The sequence below is a fragment of the Pteropus alecto genome, unplaced genomic scaffold (assembly GCF_000325575.1).
Source record: "Pteropus alecto unplaced genomic scaffold, ASM32557v1 scaffold134, whole genome shotgun sequence".
Lineage (NCBI taxonomy): Eukaryota > Metazoa > Chordata > Mammalia > Chiroptera > Pteropodidae > Pteropus > Pteropus alecto.
This window is the reverse complement of record NW_006436283.1, coordinates 2,904,541-2,910,791: the sequence shown is the minus strand read 5'-3', so window position 1 is coordinate 2,910,791 and position 6,251 is coordinate 2,904,541. Positions and strand designations below refer to the sequence as shown.

General features: G+C 54.4%; 1 long non-coding RNA gene and 1 pseudogene across 1 annotated transcript in view; both read left to right on the top strand.

Moving 5' to 3' along the window:
* LOC112480057 overlaps window positions 1-977 on the top strand; it is a 3,986-nt gene extending 3,009 nt beyond the window's left edge. The window contains exon 5 of the long non-coding RNA XR_003046484.1: window positions 868-977. This is a non-coding gene — a long non-coding RNA (uncharacterized LOC112480057). The remainder of the gene's footprint in view (window positions 1-867) is intronic.
* Window positions 978-5,287: 4,310 nt separating this feature from the next.
* LOC112480117 lies at window positions 5,288-5,406 on the top strand (annotated as a pseudogene).
* The last annotated feature ends 845 nt before the right edge of the window (window positions 5,407-6,251 follow it).

Sequence of the window (6,251 nt, the reverse complement as noted above, 5' to 3'; positions counted from 1 at the left end):
GGAGGGAACGGGAGGGGCGGGGCGGGGCGGGGCCATGAGCTCCTCCCAGCTGCGCCGGGGCCCCTGGGCAGATCCGCGGCGGAGAGGCCCCTAGGTGTGTGTGCTTCCAAATCAGCTTTTCTATGGTACTTATCGCCGGCCCCTGTGTGCTTATTTATCTCCTGGCTCTGGGCCCCAGGTCCAGCCAGGGCTGGCGGCCCTGTGCCCTCAGGCCGGTTGCCTTGGCAACGCCCCTTTGTTAGGCACCAGCATCCCCAAATGTCAAACTGTTTTCAGCGGGTCAGACCTGGTTCCCTCCTGGCTTTCGCCTTCTCCTTTTCGATTCCAGTTACCTCTGCCCAAGTTGCAAACTCCCTCGTCTCCATGGGGACGTAGGAGGGCTGCCTCTCTTTTTCCGTCCCAAACATCTGTCTCTATAAACAGTTGTGCGCGGCACCTCCTCCTTCTGGGCCTGGGTTTGGGCTTCGGGAGGAAGTGCTTTGTTTATCCAGAGGGGTCGGTTTCCTTGCTCCTCTGGGGTTGGCCAGCGTGGGATGACTGCAGCCCTGGACTCTGGGAGCCCTGGGCAGGCGGGTGGCCGGTGCTCACGCGGCTCCTCCGGGGCCAGTGCCTGGTGGGAGGGGCGGCTGCTCTGCACAGTTGTGTGTGTGGTCCACCTGGGCTCTGCTTTGCTGGCCGGGTTGCCTCAGACGGGCTGCCTAACCTCTCTCGAGCCTCTGTTTCCTCTTCTGTAAAGTGGGGATTCTAACAGCGCCCCCCTAACAGACTTGTCGAGGGGGTAAAGAGCCGGGCTTCACGGTGTCAGGTGCAGTTGGCCGCGCTCTCTCCAGAAAGCGCTTGTGTTTCAGAAGTTACTACTGTTCTCAGCCCCACTCAGGAGAACTCCAAGATGTTGACTGGCCCAAGACTCAGTCAGAAGAGGGTCCCGCCCAAGATGCAAACCCAGACACCTTCTGATCCATCAGGACCTCCATCCCAACCCCGGGTCTTCAGTTTGCAGACCGAAGCACTCGGATCAAGTGACTTCCTCGTCCGCTTGAAACTTTGATTTTTTTCCAGGAAGAGGGTGGAGCGAGCTCAGAAGTTAGTGGGGTTTTGCCGAGAGCCAGGGACCGGGATGCGTGGTGTATGGGTGAGGAGGCAGGAACAGGGACTCCAGTGCCTCCGATCCCTGGCTGACTGACATGAGAACCGGGCCACCTTGGAGAGCCCGTCCTGGGCCCACACGGCGTCAGGGCCGGCATCACTCCCGCAGGCCTCACCAGCCTGACTCCCAACTCCAAGTGCAGCGCCTTTTCCCGCCTCTGCGATCCCAGCGAGGCGCTGGTAATATCAATGCCCTGACTGCAGGTGATCGAAGGAAACAGCCAGGCTCACGGGGGAGGGGCGGCTTGGGCTTCGGAGCAGGGAGAACTGGGTCTGAATCCCGCTCCGCTAATTACCGGCCGGCCTCGGCCGAGCGGACCTCTCTGGGACTCGGTTATCTCAGCTGTGGAATGGGTGGCAGAGGAATAGTATCTGCCGGACAGGACAGGGGGACTGACAAGGGGCTCGGGGCTTAGCCCGGGGGGCGGGTGTCTCCAGCAACCAAGAGGACATTATTACTGCTGTGACAATTCGGTTGGCTCGGGATGACAGGAGGCTGTGCTCCCCGGTCCCTGGACACTGGCCACCTAGGGATTTGGGGTCTCTACGCGGCGTGAGCACAGTATAAGGAGGGCAGAAGCAAGGGCAATGTGGGAGCAGTAAGGCTTGGGGGGAAGGGGTTGCTGGGCGGGGCTGAGGGAGCGGTGACCAAGAACCCAGCCCTGGAAGGCAGGGGACAGGACCACAGCGAGCTGAGGCTCCAACCTCAGCGTGTGCTCCCTGGTCTCGTCGGACTTCACTTAGAAAACACAAATGGAAAGGTAAAATTATTAAGCATTCATTCGGTTTTCTTTCTGAGTTGCGGTTGACGGTGTTATATTAGTGACAGATGTACAGCATAGTAGTTAGACATTTATGTAATTCACGAGGTGACCCCCCTGGAAGTCTGGCGCCCACCCGGCACCATGCACGGCGACCACGATGCTATTTACTGTATCGCCCACCCTGTACTTTCCATCCCGAGGGCGGGCTTGGTTCTGAGCGCGGGGCCCGAGGATGCGATGTGACTGACTCCTGTCTCCTGGGATGTCTTCCAAGAGACCGGATAAAATGGACCTGAGCACAGATGGGGAGAGAGGGAGGAAGAGAAAATGAAATAGTAAAATGTCAACATTTGGGGTATCTTGGTGAAGGGTGTACGGGAATTCTTTGTAGTATTTTTGTAACTTTTCTGTAAGCCTGCAATTATTTCAAAATTAAAACTTGGGGTTTTTCGTTTTGTTTTGTTTTGAAGGAGATGATAGGATTATTATTGCCGGGGATGGGGGAACACCGGTGAAGAGCCAGTTCTGCCGGCGGTGGGTGGCTGCTGCTCGGAGGGCTCCAGGTTCTGCTGGAGACCCTGTGGCCACGGGAGTGACCAGCGTGACACCACAGAGCCAGCACCTCCACTCCGGCCACCAGCTTTCCGGCCTTGTGGCCAATCTTTCCCTTTGGGGGGCCAGTGACTCAACCACGGGTTCCATGTGGCAGGAAGTGGGTACAATGACTCACCCGGTGGCTCTGAACCCTCTGTGCTGGAGGCTGGGATAGCAGCTGAGGCCGCAGGCCAGAGATGGCCCCCGAAGAGCGGGATGTGCACCCCACGATCTAAGCCCGAATAGTGCTGCTCCGGAGGACGGGGGCCTGGAGCACACGGCTGGAGCGGGCCGTCACCCACCCTCAGTCCAGCTGATGTGCCCTCGGCCAGCTCTGCGGAGTCGTCTGGCTGTCTGCGGGCACGTGTTCCATGCTGCACACTGCTTAAGAATTCCCCGCCGTCGGCAGAGCCGGCAGCCGCTGCCAAGGTCCCTGACTCGGCTGGCTGCCCCGAGCTGTGTGCCTTCGCTGGGGGCCTTGTTAGCACTCAGCAGATGGCCCGGAGGCTTTGTTCCTGGGGGTCCAGCAGGTTTAGGCTGAAGCTCCATGGCATTTTTTTCCTGCCTTGATGATCGGTGCTGGGAACTTGCCTTCTCTCTCATCGGAGGGTTGGACACCAGCACCGAGTAAGTGAACAAACGTTGCTTCAGGGCCCACCATTCTCCTGCCAGGACGCCCTGACCTCTCCAGCTTCCCCTCTGGCTAAGGGCTGGAGTCGCTCGCTTCAAAGTTAAGGCATGTTCACATTTATGGGCGGGGGCAGTGTTTGTACCTCCATTGTGGCCATTTATCCTCATAAGAGGAAAACCGAGGCTCAGAGAGGTTGAGGACCCTGCCTGAGGCCACACAGCACCGAATCTGGATTTGAAATCTGATTCGAGGGTCCACCGCCCTTATCCCACCTTGTGATGGGCTGTGCATGCTCCCCTATTTTTTTGTGTGTCTACCCTTTGTCTCCCCAGCTCGATGGTGAATCCAGAAGGGTTGACTGGGAGGATGGCTTCCTCATATTCTGAAGCCTCCTGGCACCCAGCAGTCCCTGACACACGGAGGTGCTCAGGCGTGACTTTGCGGGCAGACTGAGTGTCCCATCCAAGGTGGCTCTGAGCACAGCACCGGCCCTCTGCAGCAAGCCCCGCCCGCTCCCACCCCACACCCGGCAGTCGCCTGCCTGAGATCTTGTCCCCTTGTCTGAGAAGGCAGGCAGACCCCGCTCTCCCCAGGCCACCTGGCGCCGGCTGCCACGTCCAGGGCTCTGCACTGAGAGCCACGTGGTCTCTCTCTGGCCTCCGCTTTGCCCTCCTGGCCTCTGACTCCCCGATCTGCTCCCGACTTTCCCTCTCCCAAGTGTTTCTCTTTGTTCTTCCTTTTCCCTCTCGATGTCCCTTCTGGTGCCCGCTTTCCCTCCTTCCCTGGACCTTGTTCCCACTTGATGTTGTCATCAGACTGCCGTCATTCCTGCCACCAGGGCCAGTCCGCCAGGGCCGGCTTGCCCAGAGCCACTCCTACACAAGAGCCCCGTCGTCTGTCTCAGCTTCTAAATGGCCACTTTCTACTTCCTTGGTACAAACTCAGGCCCGGAGGAGGTGCTTCCACTGGGTTGGAAGGGGACCCTGGGGTCGTCTGGTCCAGCCTCTCTCGTGGTCAGCTGACCTCTGCTGAAGCGAAGATGGCTCAGGGCCTCCCACAGACCCGCACTGCTGCGTGGACAGCGGGTGGGCTCTTGGACGAGATGGTGCTGTGAGGATCTGACTCAGATGAACGCTGTTTCCCTTTTCCATTGTATTGAGTTGATGTCAGCCTCCTGGCAACGTCCCCGGTCCTTTGATCTGGGGGAAGACATCCCTCGGTGACTGTCAACTAGCTGGTGAAGCGCATCACGCCCTTTCTCCTCTCAGGGAAAGTCCCGCCCCTCGTGGAATGTGAGTTTCAGACCTTAACTGTCCACCTCCCGCTGATGCCCTCCAGTCTACTGACCCGTCTCTCTGAGGACCAGGGACACGGTGGCGTTCTGGTGTCCCACGGAATCCAAGCATTAACTCACCTGCGCTCATCTGACACCTCCATGCCTTCCTTCCCAGGCCCCCAGTCCTGGGGTGCCTGGGGCATCTGATTAAGGATTCTATATTTGATCCTATTCAATTTCATCTGTGTCTTTCGACCTGTCGTTCCAGCCCGGCATCGGCTTTGAACCCAGATGAGCTGGATTCCCCCGCGCCACCCTCCTGTTTTGTTGTATCTGGAGATCTGGTCACATGCCTTCGTGGTTTCCACGCAAGTCATTGATGAAAATGTTGAACAGGACTTTGTCTAGGCCGGCGCCTTGTGGCACATCTCCAGAGACTTGCCTCCTGCTGGGCTTTGCTTACTAGTCAAAAGCTCTTTGATTTCTTTGTTTTTTTTTTTTTGTTTGTTTTTTTTTACCTGCTACAACCTAATTGTTGTAGGTCATAGGCTTCTCTTCCCCTGTCTTCCGTAAGCTTATCGCAGCAAGTCGAATGTTTCGATAGAATCAAATTATTCTGTATCCTAAGTATGTCTATGATCGACAATACTGGCAAAGAAGAAAGGACTCATTCTGGCCTGAATTGCTAATAATAATAAGTTTAACATTTTTTTTTATCCTCCAGATAGTCCGTATTCATTTTATTAAAATTCGACAATATGGATCAACGAAAAAGAATTTTAAAACATTCTAAATCCCCCTATGCACAGATAAGCACCTCATACATTTTGGTATATATTTCTACCAGTTTCTAAAAACATCTAGAAGTACATACACCCCTATGGCCATGTTACCCTGAACACGCCGGATCCCCTCTGATCTCGGAAGCTAAGCAGGGTCTGGACTGGTTTGTATTTGGATGGGAGACCACTTAGGAAGACCAGGTGCTGTAGGCATTAAAAAGAAAAAGATGTAAAAAAGAAAAAAAAAATAGAAGTACACATGCCCAAAAACTCATCAAAAATGCAATCAGACCAAAATACTCTTTTGTTATCTGCTTTTTTCACTCACCGATATTTTGTGAATATCTTCACATAGAAGTAAATGCATGGCTACATAAGCTACTTTCATTATAAGGACATATCCTATTCAACAGATCCTGTATTATCGGATTCCAAGTTTTTGCCTTTTTAAACATTGTTATATATACCTATTATGACATGCCTGGCTCCTTCTTCAAAACACGTTCACAAATTATAGTCTGTGAACTTTCTGAATGTCCCTCAGATCCCCAAAGGGTTTGATCTGTGCTTCTCTGATAGACATATTTTCCGTAACAATAATTATATCCTATCATCTTCCTGCTTGTAACTGCTAAGATCTTTTAGGGAACTGTCCACCCCAATTTAAGATGTCGCCCTTATGGCTAACACAGTAGCTTGCTCTTAGAAACGCTCCATAAATATTTGTTGACTAAGGGCATGAATAAATGAATTTGTTTAATGATTCATTCCAGAGTTCTGCTGGTGATTAATATCATACTCGCTGGTTTCCAGTTTCTCAAGCCTGGTTTCTGCCCCACGGGAGCCTGGTTTGCCCGTCTTCCTGTCCCTCTCTCAATCTTGGGGATGACAGAAAGATGACACCAAGCCAAGGGTGCACACTTCCTCCTGTCCCAGGATGGCGTTGCCCTGGGCTGACACTTGAGTTGACTCAGAGCCTCCCACCCAGTCTCATTGTCTCCCAGAAGGGTGCCAAGGCCTCTGCCCCACAGGGCCTTGGAGAAATGGACAGACTTTGG